This window comes from Pongo abelii, chromosome 14, assembly GCF_028885655.2.
Source record: "Pongo abelii isolate AG06213 chromosome 14, NHGRI_mPonAbe1-v2.0_pri, whole genome shotgun sequence".
Taxonomy (NCBI): Eukaryota; Metazoa; Chordata; class Mammalia; order Primates; family Hominidae; genus Pongo; species Pongo abelii.
The window spans coordinates 89,103,125-89,122,938 of record NC_071999.2 but is presented as its reverse complement, the minus strand read 5'-3'; the positions used below and the strand labels follow the sequence as shown (position 1 = coordinate 89,122,938).

General features: G+C 33.5%; 1 pseudogene; it reads left to right on the top strand.

Annotated features, from left to right (window-relative positions):
- Positions 1 to 965: 965 nt before the first annotated feature.
- Positions 966 to 1,065, top strand: LOC112128622 (U6 spliceosomal RNA; annotated as a pseudogene).
- Positions 1,066 to 19,814: the final 18,749 nt, after the last annotated feature.

Below are 19,814 nucleotides of genomic sequence, written 5' to 3'. Positions count from 1 at the left end.
AAGTGTACTCTGTGGCTTTTGCATATGCCATTGAGCCAGAAAGTACTTTTGACTATATTGAGAGATTTTCACTAAAGAAAAAGTTACATCTTATTCTCAAATATTTTAAAAGTCTGCAATTTTAAGAATAAAACAAGACAAATATGGGCAATATGAAGCAATGAATTTCATGATTTACAAGATGTTGGAATGAAAAAATTACCATAGCTTTTAAGTGTTTAAAAGGGAGGAGGAGTCATAGTTATCACATTTTAAATCAAAAGTGAACGTGATTAATGTTAGCAAGGAAGGCATGTTGAAAACTGAGACAGGCTGAAAGGATGTGCTAAACAGCTAGTCATGTTGTAAATGCAATGGCAAACGTTTTGAAGGTAATTAAAATTGCTACTTACATGGACATATGAATGATAAAGTGTAATTGCCTTATCGCTGATATGGAGAAAGAGTTAGGGGTCTGGATAAAAGATCTAACCAGGCACAACATTCCCTCAATCCAAAGCCTAATCCAAAGCCAGGGCTTAATTTTTTTCAATTTTATGAAGGCCTAGAAAGGTAAGAAAGCTGCCTACACACACACACACACACACACACACAAACAAATGAAGTTAGCAGAAGTTGGTTCATGAGGTTTAATGAATGAAGCCATCTCTATAACATAATGCAAGGTGAGATAGAAAGTGCTGATATAGAAACTGCAACAAGTTATACAAAATATATGAGATAATGAATGAAGGTGGCTACACTAAATAACAGATTTTCAGTGTAGACAAAGCAGCCTTATATTGAAAGAAGATGCCATCTAAGACTTTCATAGTTAGAGAGGAAAACTCAGTGGCTCACTTCAAAACTTCAAAAAGTAGGCTGATTCTCTTGTTAGGATCTAAAGCAGCTGGTGACTTAAAGTTGAATCCAGTGCTTATTTACCATTTCAAATATCCTACAGCTTTTATGAACTATGCTAAATCATGCTCATTTCGGCAGTACATATAATAAAATTGAAATGATACATAGAAGATTAGTATGACCCCTGAGCAAGGATGATTCACAAATTAGTTCCATATTTTTACTAGAAATTACAAAGCAAGCAGCTAAAAACTTCACAATAGGATCAAAACCTCACATACCAATATTAAATCTGAATTTAAATGGTCTAAATGCCCCTACTTAAAAGACACAGAGCGGGGCCAAGCACGGTGGCTCATGTCTGTAATTCCAGCACTTTGGGAGGCCAAGGTGGGCAGATCACCTGAGGTCAGGAGTTCGAGACCAGCTTGGCCAACAAGGCGAAACCTTGTCTCTACTACAAATACATAAATTAGCAGGAGAATTGCATGAACCCAGGAGGCAGAGGTTGCAGTGTGCTGAGTTTGCGCCACTGCACTTGCCTGGGTGACAGAGCAAGACTCAATCTCAAAAAAAGAAAAAAGAAAAAAGGCACACAGTGGCAAGCCGAATAAAAAAATAAGACCCATCCATCTGCTGTCTTCAAAAGACCAATTTCACAGGTAATGACACCCATAGGCTCAAAGTAAAGGGTTGGAGAAAGATTTACCACATAAATGGAAAACAAAAGACAGCAGAGTCTCTAATTTTATATCACATACAACAGACTTTAAACCAACAACAGTAAAATAAAGAATAAAAAAGAGTATTACATAATGATAAAGGTTCAATGTAAAAAGAAGACTTAACTTTCCTAAATATATACACTTCCAATACTGGAGCACCCAGATTCATAAAGGAAGAACTTCTAAACCTATGAAAGACTTGACAACCACACAAGCATAGTGGAAGTCTTCAACACCTGACTGACAGTATTAGACAGGAAACTAGCAAAGAAATTCTGCACATAAATCCGACACTTGACAAATTGGGCAGAATAGACATCAATAGAATACTTCACCTGTCAACCACAGAATGTATGTTATTCTCTATTATACACAGAGCATACTCCAAGATTGACCACATTACTTGATTTTAAAGTCTCAATAAATTCAAAAAATTTGAAATCATACCAACCATAGTCTCAGACAACAGTGGAGTAAAAATAGAAAACAGTACCAAAAATATCCCTGAAAAATACAAACTTACATGGAAATCAAACATCTTGCTTCTGAATGACTTCAAGGTAAACAAAACGTTAATCCAGAAATTAAAAAAAAAAATCTTTGAAGTAAATGAAAAGAGAGACACAACACATCAAAATCTCTGGAATTCAGTAAAAGCATTGTCAAGAGAAAAGTTTACAGTGCTAAATACCTACTCAAAAAACTAGAAAAATCTCAAACTAATGATAAAATATGACACAAAATAAGAATAAACTATCGCCAATGCTGGCAGCGGAAAATTAAACTAAGGAGAGAACTGAATGAAATTGAAACCCAAAAATCCATACAAAAAATGAACAAAAGCAAAAGCCATTTTTAAAAGAATAAACAATATTGATAGACCACTAACTAAATTATCAAAGAAAAAAAACAGAGATCCATATAAGGATAATCAGAAACAACAAAGGTGGCATTACAAGCAATCCCACAGAAATGAAAATGTTCCTCAGAGACTGTTATGGATCCCTCTATGAACACAAATTAGAAAATCTAGAGAAAATGTATAAATTCCTAGAAACATACAATTTTCCAAGATTGAATTAAGAAATCAAAACACTGAACAGACCAATATTGAGTTCTAAAATTCAATCAGTAATTAAAAAAAAATCAACCAAAAAAAAAATCAGACAAAGAGGGACTCACTGTCATATTCTACCAGATTTACAAAGAAGATCTGGCATCATCTGTACTGAAACTATTCTAAAGAATTGAGGAGGAGGGACTTCTCTCTAATTCATTCTAGAAAGCAAGCATCACTCTGATACCAAAGCCTGGCAGTCACCCACAAAAATAAGAAAATTACAGGCAAATATGTCTGATGAATATAGATACAAAAATTCTCTACAAAATAACCAGCAAACCAAATGCAAACAACATATCAAAACTTATTCCCCAAGAACAAGTAGGCTTCATTCCTGGGTTGCAAAGTTGGTTTAACATACAGAAATCAATAAATGTGATTCATCACATAAAAACAATTATAAACAAAAACCATATGATCATCTCAATAGACACAGAAAAAAAGCTTTTAATAAATCCAACATTCCCTAATGATAAAAGCTCTCAACAGACTAAACATCCAAGAAACATTCCTTAAAATAATGAGCCGTCTATGACAAAACCAGTCAACATCAGACTGAACAGGCAAAACTGGGAAGTGTTCCTCTTGAAGACTGAAACAAGACAAGGATGTCCATCTCATCACTCCTATTTAAAATAGTACTGGATGTGCTAGCCAGAGCAATCATGCAAGAAAAATAAATAAAAGGCATTGAAATAGGAAGAGAAGAATTCGAAGTGTCTCTGTTCATGGATGAAATGATTCTATAACTAGAAAACCCTGAAGTCTCCATCAAAAGACTCCTGAAACTGATAAACAACTTCAGTAAAGTTTCAGGACATAAAACCAATGTATAAAAATTAGTAACTTTTCTATAAACCAATAACATTCAAACTGAGAACCCAGTCAGGAACACAGTCTCATTTACAATAGCCATACACACACAAATAAAATACCTCAGAATACATCTAACCAAGGAGGTAAAATATTCTGTGAGGATAACTACAAAACACTCCTAAAAGAAATTAAAAAATTACATAAACAAATCAGTATCATTCAAATGGTTAAACTACCCAAAGGAATCTACAGATACAAAGCTATCCTATCAAACTACCAACATCATTTTCACAAAACTGGAAAATACTATTTTAAAGTTTGTATGAAATAAAAAATTATCTCATATAGTCAATGCCATCCTGAGCAAAAAGAACAAAGTTGGAAGCATCATATTACCTGACTTCAAACTACACTACAAGGCAGCAGTAACCCAAACAGCATGGTACTGGTACAAAAACAGACACATAGACCAATGGAACGGAATAGAGAATCCAGAAATAAAGCCACACATCTATGGCCATCTGATTTTTAAGAAAGCTAACAAAAAATAAGCAATGGGGAAAGTATTTTCTATTCGATAAGTGATGCTGGGTCAGCTGGCTAGCCACATGCAGAAGAATGAAACTAGAACCCTTCTTTTTACCATATACAACAAGAAATTCAAGATAGATTAAAGATTTAAACGTAAGATCTCAAACTATAAGAATCCTAAAAGAAAATCTAAGAAAAACACCATTCTGGACATAAGTCTTGAGAAAGAATTTATGACTAATTCCTCAAAACCAATTGCAACAAAAACAAAAATTGACAAGCAGGACCTAATTAAACTAAAGAGCTTCTGCACAGCAAGGGAAGCTATCAGTAGAGTAAGCAGACAACCCAGCAAAATAAAAAAGAAAATACTTGCAAAATACACATTCAACAAAGGTCTAGTATCCACAATCCATAACGAACCAATAAGCAAAACCCAAATGACTCCATTAAAAAAAAGGACTAAAAAAACTGAACAGACACTTTTCAAAGGAAGATAAACAAGTAGCCAACAAATATGAAAAAAATGCTCCATGTCACTAATTATCAAAAAAACTCAATTCAAAACCACAATGAGATACCATGTCACACCAGTCAGGATAGCTATTACTACAAAGTCAAAAAACAATAGATGTTGGCAATGCTGTGGGGTAAAGGGAATGTTTATACACTGCCAGTGGGAAGGTAAATTAATCCAGCCATTTTGGAAAGCAGTTTGGAGATTTCTCAAATAGTTAAAAGTGCCATTTAACACAGCAATCCCATTACCAGGTATATAGTCAAAATAAAACACTTCTTTCTAACAAAAAGATTCTGCACTCATATGTTTGTCATAGCACTACTCACAATAACAAAGACATGGATTCAGTCTTGATGCCAGTAAACAGTGGATTGTGAAAAGCACATGTGGTACATACCACCATGGAATACTATGCATCCATGAAAAAGAATGAGATCATATTCTTGCCAGCAACATGGATGCAGCTGGAGACCATTATCCTAAGCAAATTAACACAGGAAAAGAAAAGCAAATACTGCATATTCTCATAAGTTGGAGCTAAAGATTGAATACTCATCTACATAAAGATGGAAACAATAGAAGCTGGGGACTAGTAGAGGAGGGAGGGGAAAGAGGGATAAAAAGGCTTGAAAAAGTATCATCTATTGAGTCCTATGCTCAGTACCTGGGTGACAGGGTCATTTGTACCCTGGACCTCAGCATTATGCAATATACTCAGGTGAAGAACAAGTGTATGTACCCCCTCAATCTAAAATGTAATTTTTAAAAAAGGAATTATGATAAATCTACTCTGCCTGTGCTCTAAAATGGAAGAGCCATGTCTGGATAACAGCACACTGATCTACAGCATGGTTGACTAAATATTTTGAGACCTGCGGCCCCAAATAAAAGATTCCTTTCAAAATATTATTGTTCATTCACATCACCTGGTCCCGTAAGAGCTCTGATGGAGATGTACAAGGAGGTCAGTGCTGATTTCATGCCAGCTCACACCCCAGTTATTCCACAGCTCATGGATCAAGGAGTAATTTTGATGTCCAAGTTTTATTATAGAAAGACATTTCATATGACTATGGCTGCCATAGATAGTGATTCCTCTGACAGATTTAGGAAAAGTAAATCGAAAATTTTCTGGAACAGATTCACCATTCTAGATGCCATTAAGAACACTGGTGATTCATAGGTGTAGTTCGAAATATCAATATTGACAGGGCTTTGGAAGAAGTTGATTCCAACCTTCATGGAGAACTTTGGGGTGTTCAGACTTCAGTGGAGAAAGTGACTGCAGTGTGGTGGAAATAGCAAGAGAACGGGAATTAGGAATTAGATCCTGAAAATGTGCCCGATTTGCTGCAATCTCGTTATGAAACTTGAAATGACAAGGAGTTGCATATTAAGAGTGAGTAAAGAAAGTGATTTCTTGAGATGGAATCTAACCAATGAAGATTTTATGAACATTGTTAAAATGATAACAAAAGATTTAGAATGTTACATAAACTTCATTGATAAAGCAGTGCAGGGTTTGAGAGGATTGACTCCAATTTTGAAAGAAGTTCTACTCTGGGTAGAATGCTATTAAATAGCAGTGCATGATACGTTTTTCATGAAATGGAGTGTCAGTCAGTGGGACAAACTTCATTGTTTTATTTTAAAAATTACCTCAGCCATTTCAACCTTCAGGAACCACCATCCTTATTAGACAGTATTCATCAACATTGAGACAAGTCCTCCACCAACAAAAATTCAGGACTCACTGAAGGCTCAGATGACCATGCTTTTTAATATATTTTAGCCATAAAATAATGCTATTGCACACTTACTAGACTACAGTATAGTGTAAACCTAAGTTTTATATACATTGAGAAACAAAAAAAGTGTGACTATCATTATTGCAATATTTACTTTATTGCAATATTTGTTTTATTGCTTTATCTACAGTCATACTTCAGAGATTTTGCATCCAGAACCTGCAGTATCTCTGAAGTATGACTGTAGTCATACATTTTTCTTTGTCTTTTATTTCAAGAAGCTAACATTGAGAAATTCAAACTAAAGTGGTTCCTTTTTTATGTATATATATATTTTACACCATAAAGAATCTCCAAAAGCATCAAACAGATAAATCTCAAAGACTACGTGTTTTACCTAAAGAAGATAATTACTTATTCAAAGTTTGAATAAGAATTTTAAGGCCTAGTTTATGTCTGACAATGATGATGTTCACTAAGCACTTGGAGAGAGGAAGAAGGAATTGCAGGAAAATCAGTACAAATTAGTGTTTATATTATCAGTATAGGAGGTATAATTCCTATATAAAAGAACAAAATTTGAGAAGAAATTCAAATAAGAGGTTTTCTCCAGATTAGATGAACAGATGAGATTGCTCTATGCCCAGTGACAGGCTTATCTTAACAACTGTTTCATGATAATCACATGACGATTAGTTCTAGATTCTTGTGATTCTCTGCAAAATTCTGTTACTCATCTACATCATATTTTGTTAAGCAAAGTACATTATTTGCTTACTGTATTTTGACTAACAAAAATGTAAATCACCCAAGTTTTTGCATAATTGCAGAGGAGGAAGCAATTGACTTTGAATTTGGGGGATATATGCTGCCTGTTTGACACAAATGTTGTTTAGTTTTTAAACTTAAGTTTTTTGCTTTTCCATTGTGCTTAAATTTGTATAAATAATTGTTTTATAGACAGTGAAAGAATATAAGTGGCTGGGTAATTTTTTTTCTTTTTTTTTAGTTGTTCCAAATAAATATCTTCATTACAAACATTGCAATATATTGAAGGAAGGAAAAAAGTAATGGAAAAAAAGGAGGCCACTGGTGCTACCTGAGTGTAATATGTAATAATAACTAACTGGATTATTTAGTCCAGCAACATTTAATACAATTATTGAAATAATTGGATATAGGTCTATCTTTTTAGTATTTGTGTTCTATTTATTCCCTCTAATTTTTATTCTTCTGTTTCTACTTGCCTATCTCTTTTGAATTGAATTTCTAAGAATTTAATTTTAATGTATTTATTGTTTTAGTTATGTAAGCTTATATATTTTTGTGATGCTGTAGGAATTTTGATATGCATTCATAACTTTTTACAGTCTGCTTAGAGTTACTATTGTATCACTTCACTTAAAAGAGAATACTTTCCATCATTCCATTTTCTATGGTCTTAAAAATGTATTAGCATAAGCTTGTTGTTGGATATATGTGTTTCAAATATTTTCTCTGTCTTTAAAATTCTGTTTTATATAACTTTGGTTGCTAATGTGATATTTTAATAGAGAATTTCTTAATTTTAATATGTCAGACTTCTAAATTATTTCATTCATAGCACATTTTGTGTTCTATTTAAGAATCATTCCTAACACAAATGTAATTGTTATATACTAATCTATTATCCACCACTCATTTCCTTCTTTTGTTCTTTCACATATACATCTACAGTCTGTAAGTCTGCTTATTATCCTTGACTTTGTGATGAAAGAAAGGTCATTTTCTTCGTGTTTTTCGTACAGATATTCTTTATTGAACTTTTATTGAGCCAGAACCCTTAATTGGAAAGAATGATGTTAACTTTGTTCTGCAAGTCTGGTTTGGTTTAAATAATTAGGCATATGTACTTTGTTCTGCTTTAAGACTCAATTCTGTTTCATTGTTTTTTGTTTATCCTTGTATCAATGCCAAATCTCTGAAGGTATTTAATACATGTCTTAGAATAAGGTAAAGTATGTTCAACTACCATGTGCCTTTCCAAGATTGCCTTGGCTATATTTTGCGCTTTGTATTTCCATATTTATTTTAGAACCAACTTATGCATTTTTATAGAAACACTTGCTTGGATTTTAATTGTGGTTGCAACATATTTATATACAAATGTGGGGAAATGTTCAACTTTACATATTTATGTTCTAATCAATAAACAGAGTGTTTGCTTGTAGTTAATCAGGTATTCAGCAACTACTCTCAATAGCTTTATATCTTACTGTGTAGAGATCTTACCCAGATTTTATTAAATTTATTTTCAGTCATGTGGTGATTATAATGTTTCAGTCATGTGGTGATTTAAATGTTATTGCTTTAAGCTTTATTTTTGAATTGTTTGTATTTGATTAATAAAAATAAAATTAAATTTACAAAGTAAACTTAAATCCATTACACCTGCTAAGTTTGTAAAATTCTAGCAGCTTAATTGTAATCTTGTAAAGTTTACTTTCCTTAACTAACAATGGACAATTACAAACCTCTATTCATTCTATTACCCATGTCTAATTTATTTGTTTTAATATCTATACCATCATTCCAGTTGAAACCGCCTACATACAATCTCATCTTATCGGCTGCACTAGGATAATTCTACACTCTCTTATTTATTCTAATTTCCCAGCAACATAGCAAACAGGCTTATTTTTTTCAAATTATCTTGATTTTTTGTTGTTTTAGTTCAAAATATTTAGTGGCATCTATTACGGTTTTCAGCTGAATATGTTTTATTTCTGGGTGTGTCCCTGAACAACCTCACACCTGGCTGGATGAGTTGTAATGGCTTTGCCTTCACTGCCATACCAGGAGGGTTACCACACAATACACAAGATGCCCAGGTAATTTGAATCTGAGGCAAACAGTAAATATTTTCATACATTATTCCATGGGCCATTATTATATTTTAAAGTATTTGTTGTTTATCTAAAACAAATTGCAACTAGACAACAATTCTGCCCCAAAGTAATCTTATGGAGTCCAGTAACAAATCTAATGAACTCGCCCACTTGGAACCAATTATTGATGCAGAAATGGACCTGTGCTCTAAGATGGGACTAGATTCACCCTGGACATTTTTCTACATCTGTCTATACCATATGTGCTTTTGTTTTTCTCTGCAATTTCCTTCTGTAGCATGGTATAAACCTTGATTTGCTTGTAGACATCTTCATCTTATGAAAGAAAATAAAATAGAGGAAAGTTGACCTGGGAGATGGATACATATAGCAAGAAGGAGCGAGAGATGACTAATAGCTTCTGTGAGTGTTTTAATTTAGTTGTGGAAATAAAGACTAATCAAATGAGAACAAGCAAAAGTTATTTATTCTGAACTTGTACCAAGGTAGTCAGCGCTTTCACTTGCATTTCAGCAGAGACTCAAAGGTAGGTAGAGAGGTGGGAAAGTTTTATAATGGGGAAAAGGGAAGGCTTCAGTATGCCCAAGTTGGAGGCTGTTGGCATAGGGAAATGTAGGCAGGCTAACTAATAGCAGAGAATTGTATTGGCTAGGGTATTCATTGGGGTGCATATTTAGATATCCTTAGTTGGTTTTAAGTTGGAAGCAGGCACAAAAAATAGGGAAGTTGCTAGTGACTCATGAAGTCTTGACTATTAGGAGCCTGTTATTACAGGGATTATTGTTTGGCTTCCTAGACTGTCAGTAGAGATAGCAATATGGCTCTCTGCAAAACTTACCGCAGGCTGGCCTCCTGGGCTGGTGACTTTAAATAAAGGGTTTCCTGGATAGGTAGATGCAGGTTATGGGGCAGAGTTCTATTTTTATATATGGTCTGGCTATTTTCCATTTGTATATTCAATCTATCACAATAAGATATAAATCATAGACTTTTCAGTAATGTGAGTCTATACATTCTCCATACACTTAGTTTGAGGTGTGTTTAAGTCAGCTGCCTGAAGAACTCTGACTAGCATGAAACCTTCCCCCACATTGTTCTTAGCATAAAGAACAAATTATCAACATGCCCTGTGGTCCCTTGAATAATTAGCTTCTGTCTCTCTAGTCTATTCCAGCATCACACTATCAGCAACTTACAGGTATTCAACTGCCATATTGACTTTCATTCAATTCCTGTAATAAATAGAATATTTTCCTTCCTCAGGGATTTTGCTTTTCAACTTTGTATTTCCAGGATTGTTGTACACACATGTGCTTCCCTTACTCAATTAATCACTATCATTTTGTAAGTTAACTCTTTCACTTTCTTGAGTTTTCAGAGTAAATCAGCTCTTCTTAAGAGAGCTTTTCACTGACTTTTAGGATAACTTCATATCCCTATTATACACTGTTTCATAAACTTAAACTTCTCTGATAAATACCGCATCACACTTCTAATCAAAATATAAACTGTTCAATTGATTATTAAATTATTAAATATCTATCCATCCTGCTAAGGGTAAGGCATTTTGACATTTTGTTAACTGCTACCCCTTACAAATAACTTGGCCAAAGATGATGATTAATATGTATTCATTAAATAAATGAATGTAAGTTTTAACATATATTTTCTTAAAGTACACAGATTAAATTATATGTCTCAAAATGTTTAACTGTATACTGGATCTCAGCAACTATAATTCCAATTAAGTATCAGACTATCAGCTATAAAACACGTATATTCCTTATATAGTAACTTGTTAAGTTGATAATGTGGAAGGTTTTGATATAAATATGAAATAATATTTAACAGAGAACTGAAGTATGTTCTGACTTTGGCCTCTGTGTAATATATGTATATACATGCTGTTACTCTATAAATCAATTTATCCGGGGCTTCTCCTATATATTTAGCAGTAAAGCAAAATCTCATACTTTGTTTTTCACACGTATATATTCTATTTTAAATTGAAATGTCTCTTCAGATTATCAAAAATGTCTGACATTGCATGGTTCTTTTCTATCACATTTCTATAATACTTTATGTTATATTTTATTTTTGACAATTTACTAATTCATGGATATTTTTCTAGCTTGTTATCAAAATTCAATAATTCAGCACTTTTTGATGTTACATTGAAAGAAGAAAATGGACAGAGAAAGAAAAAGAAGCAGAAATAAATAGATAAATCTACCATTTTTCAACTGAATTATGTTGAATTATAATTTACAATAGAGACAGGGAATGTATCCAATTATGCATGTGGAGGAAGATAATATAAATTCTGGTTGTGCAACTTCTTGTCTGTTATTTAGTTCTGTGGTATGAGACTTATGGCGCTGACTTATGTCCTATAATTATTTATAATTTATAAACATTGTCATTTTCATTAATCTAAGTTTAAGGAAACTGATGCTAGAGTGAGAAAAAGGACATCTTATAATTTTCTCTTTTTTATATAATGGAGAAAAATCTATTTATTTGTATTAGAACTTGCACTGATCTTGACTCATGAGAAGCGATACTATGTCAAGTGGCCAAATAGTCACTAGTTATTGAATTTCCTAGTTCTTATCTTTAGTCATAGTTAAAGTAGTTCATAAGCTAATTACAACAGAGACCAATTAATAGCAACAATTGTAATTTATATGAAGTTCTAGTCTTCTCTTGACAAAATTTCCTTTGATGAGTAAAAAGAAAAAAGTACATGACATTTTGCCACAGAAAAGTTAATTGCTCTCCAGTTCCAATTAGAATGACATATAATTTGAACTGAATTGCTTAATGTGTTGTTCTGAAAAAACAAAAAGTCATATAACCTCAGGTGACCATGATTTAGTAGTTCAGTGCCACAATCCACACAGAGAGCAGTAAAACTAGGCATTTCCTGCGTGATGATGACTAGTGATGTCATTCGGGGTAAATTATTAGTTTCTTTTGATGCCAAATTTCGAGAAGCACCATGTGTTTTAATGTTGACTAATATTAGCTTTGGGGGAAGTTTCCTAATTAAGGGCTCAGACAGTGAGCCTTAACATTTAGCAATAATAATAATGACAGCTCTAAGAAAGGAGAGGAAAACATAAAATATAATTTCATTATTTTTCAGTGATCTAGTCTTAATTATTCTTACCTTAGCTAATTACAACATGTACTCAAAGACTGTAATAAAAAATTAATCAGCAAGGGCCATATAAAAAACAAGAAAACAATCAGCCTAGGCTGACACAACATGAGAAAATGAGAACTTCACCTGGAAATTGAAAGATAAAAGAAAACAAAAAACAGCAAGGCTTATTGAGTGAAAATGGCAAATGGAAAAACATAATAGCATATTGATCCTTAGTGACAGTTATAAAAATTAATCACATAAAGTTGGTTTTATAATTTGTATAATTGAACTTTTATGTTCACAAAAAAATGGATAATACTTTATTTAAACTAATAATGGCAACTTTGTTTTATCTATCTATCTATCTATCTATCTATCTATTTATATATATAATAGATGCATTTTCATATTATCTCCTTACATAAATAGTTTAAATCTAATAGTAAGTAAAACAGCTGGCAGAATAGAAGGAAGGATGAGGTAGAAATTTGCGGAAAAGGGACCACAGATGGAACTCCTAGACTTCTACTGTGCAAAGAGATAGGACAGATGGTCCTTTGAATCTCTCAGGCCCAGCTGCTCGGGACATGATGGGGCAAGAGACTGGCAGTGGGAGGGAAGAAGCCCTCATCTCTTCAGCTTGCTCTTGAAAGGCAGTGGCATGGATCTTTTCACATAATCCGTGGCAAAGAGTGTTGGCCCCGGATTAGCAATAAAGCTAACAAAGCTAGGGAGAGTATCCTAAAGAACTTCCTCTGACTCAGTCACCTTTCCATCAGAGAGCATGTATGATGGAAGCTGGGACATGCCTCACTGAGTAAAGCTACTACCTACGACAGGCATGGAGTCACACGGGGTAGAATGAGGGTGAAACGGTTCTAACATCATCAGAAACCAGAGGCAGAATTGGCAAAAGGGCAGAGTGGGCAAGAACAAGAGTGCTTGCTTGGTGGGCAAGCAGGCACATTCCCATGGTGAGAGGACTCAGACTACTGGCTGTCCAATCTTTCTCACTACCTTTCCCCTGCAGACATCACCATGTACATAATGAACATCTGAAAAGGCAATTCTCAAAAAAAGTTGGGTCATCCCCAGATCCTTTTGTCCAGGGCAGTGGGGCAGATTTGTCATGGCTTTCTGTGCTGTATTAACAGTTTCAAAAGCAAAGCTTAATTCAACTTTTAATTATAATAGCACTTTTATATTTTTAACACATTTCGAATAATTTTTATCTCTGAAGAGATGTTATGAATCTGACAAAAATAATCCTTTATATATGTAGGGATAATTTTTGTGTTTTATAGAAAATAGACTATTACATCCAAAAATGCATTTCAATATTAAAAGATTATAGGTATAACAATGTTAAATGTTCCAATGCTGTTGTCTCATCTTTGGAGTTATTATCCATGAGAAAATTATTTTTAAAGTGGTCACTTAAATAGGAAAACTCTAACTTTGAAAGTAATGAATAAATTTTTCTTTAACAAAAAATTGGAAATATTTTTTCTTTTAGTTTTGTACTTTTTTAAGGAAATGAACATATACAAAGGTATGTAAACAATGTCAAAAAGTTTTGATGAGTTTATCAGTTGAATAACCTCTGAGCAACTTCAGGTAAGTAGTCAACCTCCCAACTCATTAATAATTACTTTTTATTGGATTGAATAAGTTAAACCTATGGTTTTGTAAATCTTATTCAAAGGACATGGCACAAAAACAATCCTACTTTAACTTTTCCTGTGTTACCATTTTCCTTGTTCAATGTTACTTTTCAAAGCAAACCCAAAAACAAATTTCAGGTTGTAATGTGTACAAAAGAAATTAATGTAAGAAAAGTGTTTTTTTAACATTTTTATTGGGCATACTCATATGTTAGCTGAAAATGCTAAGATTGCCATGAAGCATCAGATTCACTATTCAAGCTGTAAACAGATATGTCTTGTATTCCAGGAAATTACTGCCTCTGGGTTAAAGAGTTAATTTTCAAATTGTATGGTTACTATATCAAATTAACGAGATAAGATAGAAGAACAAGAGAAGTGAAAATATTAGAATACAACGTAGAAAAGTTGTGTTTGTGGCAGAGTAAGAAGGTGCATGTATGAGATAGAGAACTGGTTTATAATATGTTGGGTTTCATATGTTTGTTTTTATTTTGTTCTGTTTGGTTTTAATGTGAGCCTTGGTGAAAATATTTCGAAATCCTATGATATAAAGTGGTTTAAAAAGATTAATTATAGAAATTTCTCAGGGATTGTTCTTCAGAAATCAGATTTGTTTGCTTGTTCTTTTCTGGAGATTTTTTTTTTAAAGAATGTGGATAATTTTGTGCCTATATTGTTGACAAGGTCAACTTCTTTGTAATAGGCAGGTAAGTTTGGTGACTTCTCACAGGCCTTTAACCATTTTGTTTCTATGATACTAACTGTGTATTCACATTAGAAGAATAATGTATATTCAGATAATTATATACTTAAAATTAGGTGCTCTTAGAGAAGTCAAGAAAATTTGGTGTTTAGTTTTCAGCAATAAATGATAGGAAAGAGCTGGAAAATACATTAACATTAAAAGGAAAAACTTACTCACATTTGGGAGTACGTTTTTATCTCAATGGTCCCACATTAGTCAAATGTCACCACAGTAAAAACACAGTGGCATGACATCTGCAGTGAAGAGCAGAGTGCCTTGCTACAACGGTTCCAGTGGTTTAATTCTTACACAGTACATAGCTCTGGATTTTGTCTTTTGTTTAGAAAATGTGATAGGTAAACATTTTCAATCACCTGAAATGTAGGCTCTAAGAATGGGATTATTTGGCTGTAATATGCCTTTATTTTTCCAAAGAAAGAGATAAAATATAATCTTTAATTATCTTGTTCAGAATCTATACATTGAGAATTATGTCAATATTTTAGTCCATCACCTGGGAAATCATTAATATTTACAGCTTCTAAATATTATTATATTTTTGTAATGTTTAAAATATTTTGATGCTTAATAGAACAAAGTAAACTTTAAACTCTGCAAACAATGTGGGCGAATAAGAAAACACGTTCTGGAATGACGCAAATTCTTCTTAAGAGTAATTAAGTAATTAAAGACTAGAAAGCAAAAGAGATACAAAGAATAGTAGTAGAATAGAAAGAATATACAAGGCCACAAAAAATATATTTGCTAAAAATCCGAGTGTGGTTGACTAAATAGCACCCCTGAAAACCAGAACTCTGCCAAAATAACTAATTAATGCTCAGTACAAATTAACTAATGAGTGCTCAGTACATTTCGACGAAACCAAAGTCTATGTTTCTTCTGGTGAATCGCACTTTTGTAAGAAAGCTTTCTCCTTTAAGGACTAGCTCTAAACATTGACTAGTAAAAATTGTAAGAGCCCTTCTTTGCGACTAGACAGGTCTATGCTCATGTTCTGTTCTATATAAAAAGCGGATAACAATACACTAATTGTTGTACATGGGAGCTCAATTAAATGGTACATCTAGAAAGTCCCTAGTAAAGATACTGACATAAAGTAACAACTTGTCTGCACCTGAAATATACTACTGCAACTTATTTATATTTCTAATGTTCCTGTTCTTTGCCATTCAACCCTTCAATAAATCAATATATTGTACAATATTCTGGCTAGGTTGTCAGTGTTACTCTCTTTTTTTTTTTTCCAGCAGTCCCAAGACAGGACATTATTACTAAAATAAACCTGATACAATTAGAACATTGTCAATTTCCTGTTTAGAGTAAAAAAGTAAACTAAAAATTAGGAATTTCTAGATAGAAATTGGATTAAAAGCATTCATCAAAGAAACTGAAGAGTCATACTGTTTTTATAAGATTATCCCAAGATTGCAATTTTTCATAAAATTTACCACTATAGATGCTGTTCTGGGAGCTTAAAAATGTGTGACTGATCTTTATGTGCAATATGGGAAATATAAAAAAAATGATTGGAAACCTACACAGCTAAGTGAAAAGATCTTTTTTTCCTTGAAAGTTATAGAAAAGTTTCTCTTTCCTAGTTTATGAAGACATTTGTACTCCCTTTTCTTTATTCATTTATTTTTGCCTCCCAACATGTGGCTTCACAGTATGCTTGTTAGTGTAGAAAGATGACTGATAAACCCTTTCTGGGGTATGAGGGAAGAATCTTTAATTAAGAACAAAATATAAACAGTCTGTCTGTCAATATTTGAGGCGCACTATTCAAAAGATTTCATAATTAGGTCCCTGGGGACCATGAAGCACTATGCCATTATTTTCCAAAAACATTATATTCACCTAATTTTTTTCTGTCCAGTTTTGGTATTTTTATTATTTTGCATGATGTGACACTGAACTTTTAACATTTTCAGCCCTTTCTAAAACTTTGCCTTTTGTGTTTTCTCTTTTCATTGCAAGTGTTCCTCTGTGAACAAATGTATAATTCTCTCCAATTAGTAAACAAACAACTCTCCTCTACTTTCCTGGATTAAAGAGAAACCTGATAAACCTCAGCATAAAATACACATACATTTTATTCACAATTTTTGGTCATATTTAATACAGTTTAGTAATACAATCTTTGTTCAAATAGCATATCAACATAGTCTGAATTGAACCATTTTCCTTTAAAAGCAGTTTATATTAGAAGTTCAAAAGCTGAAATAAAATTCAGGATGAAATTTTCATTTAAACTGTATTTTTCCCTTGGAGATGTTTTTTTTTAATTGCATGGGTGTCACTACCAATGTAATGCTTGAAAATGTTATTGCTTCTGGGAACAACAGTATAAATGCTGATGACCTGCAACTCCTCAAGCCATTACTCTAATGCAGCTGTTGCTAGTTCAGCAAAGTTTGAAAATATGTTTCTACTAATCCAATTCCACATTTGTTTACATCACATGCTTGGGGATATTGGCTGGGATAACACTTCTATGATTAACACATTTCTGTGTTCACAATATAAAATTAGAGCCATCCAAAATATGTCCACTACACACATGAAGAATACGCCACGTACTTTGTACACATTTTTCACATCAGTGTTTCTTAATTTTATTCCCTGAAAGTGTAACATATTTTATTTTGAGAATCATTTTTGTGGGATGCAAGTAAAATTGTCTTCAGAAAACCTCAACTGAAATACACAGTAAAAATTTGCTTCTCATTTTCTAGCTAAGAAATCTAATGATCTTTCCTCATCCTAATGTTCTTCAATTTTGTGTAATATTTCTACCAACTAAGATTTTCCACTTTCAGTGAATAACTTTTTCTGTCGGCCTTTCTCCCTCTTTATCTTTTTTATTTCTCTATTTGTTAGTTGGCTAACTGACTTCTCAGACTTTGCATTCCTCCCTTCTTCCATCATAATTATTTGTATTCTATGTATGGCTGTGTTCTATAACCATTTTATTACTACATCTCATGGTAATGTCCCACATTACCACAATGCTGATTTTCAACACAGAGCATCTTACTTCCCAAGGTTTATCATCATCTCTAGAAAATTTCCCAAATTCAAGTTCTGCATTCCTAAATCTCTTGTGATAATCTGTGTGATTTTATTTGCTAGGATCTTACTTTGCCATATGGAGAGAAATCTGAGGGTCTCCTTTATATTTCACTTTCCTTAGACCTTACATAAATTATTAACCAACTTCTGCTAAACCTATCTTTTTTATTGGTGCCCATAATTTCAATTTTGTATTCCCACTGCAACCATCTTCAGTCAAGTCGTCAGTTTTTTTCTCTTGTATGGTTGTTTTTATTGGCTTATAACATACTTCCCTTCAAAATGTAATGGAAAATTTTTTACTTCCTCTTCATTTCTCAAATCATGGACAGGCTTATTCTCCATCACACTCTTGGCTCTGAGTGAAAAAGGATTTTCCTGAGGCATATGGTTATGGGAGAAAGTGGATTCCTGAAAAAAAATAAGTAAATAAACCAAATTTTGTTATAAAACGAAAAGTACAGTAAATGAACACTTAATAGGCAATTAGCGGTGGATAATATTGCTGTCCATTTCCTTGTCATGATGATTATGAAATGAAATTTAACTAAATTAATTAAACTAAACATCAAAACGACCAACTATACTTTCCTGACTTAGTAAGCCTTCTGAGGAATGAGTATGATCTTCAATAATGACTAATATCGAGGGAAAAATGCAATGTGATATTTTATGTATCTGTGATTTTTTTATGGAAAAAATATACAATGTACGTGTACACATATGTGAAATTTTACCTCCTTAAAGATTTCTGCTTCTACCTTCTGAGAGCATTGACTTGAAGAAATATAGTTGGGAAGAAGTTGGGAAGATGTGAATAGCACATTCTTCCACTCTGGCTTCCCCATATGCATATAGTATTTGATATTAGTGATGCAGTATTTTTTGTTCCTTAGTTCAGCTAAAATCCAGGTTATTGTCTCATGACAGGAATAATTAGGCACGCAGCCATATTGAAAGATGAGGAGGGTGGAATTTATTAAGCAAAAGGAAAGCTCTCAAGAAAAAGAGGGGTTCTGCAAGCAGGTTTCCACCTCACAAAGTTGAATATCAGACCACCAACATGAGCTGAAGAGGCTAGGCTCCTTGTGCATAAGGCACAAATTCCTGGTGACTTCACCCCATTCTTCCAGTGCACATGTAGGCTTTAAGTCTGAAGTGCTCCCCATTGATTTATTTCCCTTACTGCACAAGTGTTAAGGGACGGAATGTTTCACCATGCGCATGTTTAGGGAAGCTCCTGTGCTCAATGACCTGGGGAGTTAGAGGTTCTCCAGGGACCCTTCCTCATCTGCCTAGGCATTTGACTGTCTTCTGCCTCTATCATTCTCCACTCTGAAGAAGTACATCTAACTTCCATTAGGATAAGGACAATGACCAATCTTAACTGCTTCCTGCTGACGGGGTGCTGTTTCGGGAAAATGGTAGTCAGATCTCCCTCAGAGGCCTATCTAAGGGTCCCAGGTAAAAGGAGGTAATTATTAGAAGCTCTGGTTGCATGACTGTTTGGATTTCAATGGCCTAAACACGAGAAGAGACAAACCGATTTATTAGAAGAAATGTATCAAAATGAAACAACGGGTGGGTGGGTAAGGATAGCTCAAAAATCCCGAGGCCGCCATCATGCCCAGATAACCTGGTGGCCGTAGTTATGCCTGCTAAGATTAGTGTCCATGGGGCTTGGCTTTGGTTAGCTCTCTTGGTCTTATTTTCTCAAAAAATAAAACTTTGGGTTATGGGCACCCTATTTATTCCTATCACCTGGCAGAATTTGTAGGATAATTGTCGAGAACTAGAATATTGAACCAGATTTTTACATTACCCATCCCTTTTTTTCTTCTGAGCGGCAGCCAGAGATCACTGGTTGGTTCAGAGGAATAAACAGGGTTGGTCTAGAACGTAGGCCAAAAACTTAAAAACAATTAATGAGTCTAGAATTTAATGACGAATGCATAAGTTTAGAAACA